We start from the raw sequence: 1,070 nt of genomic DNA on the forward strand, positions 1-1,070 counted from the left end.
GGGAGGTCCCAGGGTTGTTTTTTTTAGTTTCTGCAGAACTGAAAGGCCTCTGGTCACTCTTATTGATTAGTCCATTTCTCTGATATATTTCTAACTCAATTATTAGTGAGCAAAAGGAGGTGGTGGTGAGGTCCACTCCTGGGTTGACTTCAAGCAGCAGGGGCTGGGGTACTCCTACTTCAGTGCTGGCTGACATCACAAATGAGCATGGAAAAGAAAACTGTGTTAAGATTATCAAGCAGTTCCAACCTGGTCTCAGCAAAATGGCTCCCACAGAGAAGGGTGGAGAGGATAAGAAGGGCTGTTCTGCCATTAACAAGGTGGTGACCAGAGAATACACCATCAATGTTCACAGGTACATCATGGGGTGGGCTTCAAGAAGAGTGCCCCTCAGACACTCCAAGAGATTAGGAAATTGCCTCGAAAGAGGTGGGAAATCCAGGTGTGCACATTGACACCAGGCTCAGCAAAGCTGTCTGGACCAAAGGAATAAGAAATGTTCCATACGGTATCTGTGTTTGGTTGTCCAGAAAATGTAATGAGGATGAAGATACACCAAACAAGCTCTATATGGTGGTTACCTGTGTACCTGTCACCACTTTCAAAAACCTACAGACAACATGGATGAGAACCAATTGCTGATTGTCAAAATCATAAAACTGGGAAAAAAGAGAGAGAGATCACCAAGTACCCAGAGGACAATATAACCCTGTTTGTTATCTTTAGCTGGACTATCTCTCCAATATTTCTTTAGATCATGAACCAGGGCTGTTTCCCTGGTTACAAAGGCCAACTCAGTAGGACAAAGGGCACAATGGTTGTGTTATTCCAGGAATTTGTAATGGCAAATGCCAAGCTTTCACGTGAATATGTGTATGTGTCCTGAGCATTCGGAAGAGACTATTTGTAGACTTGTAGATTACTACAGCTCTCAACCACTTTGTAAACTGCTGCCTTATTTTTTCCCCTTAATAAATCATGAACATCTATTCATGTTATTAAATGTTCTTCTACAAATCTTCCACAAATGTGATCTTCTCAAAATGACTAAATAAATTAAGAGGTGCACA

At 42.0% G+C, this 1,070-nt stretch overlaps 1 pseudogene; it reads left to right on the forward strand.

The window, feature by feature from the left end:
• The first annotated feature begins 263 nt into the window (after positions 1-263).
• Positions 264-702, forward strand: LOC115854098 (large ribosomal subunit protein eL31-like; annotated as a pseudogene).
• The last annotated feature ends 368 nt before the right edge of the window (positions 703-1,070 follow it).

The sequence above is a fragment of the Globicephala melas genome, chromosome 12 (assembly GCF_963455315.2).
Source record: "Globicephala melas chromosome 12, mGloMel1.2, whole genome shotgun sequence".
Lineage (NCBI taxonomy): Eukaryota > Metazoa > Chordata > Mammalia > Artiodactyla > Delphinidae > Globicephala > Globicephala melas.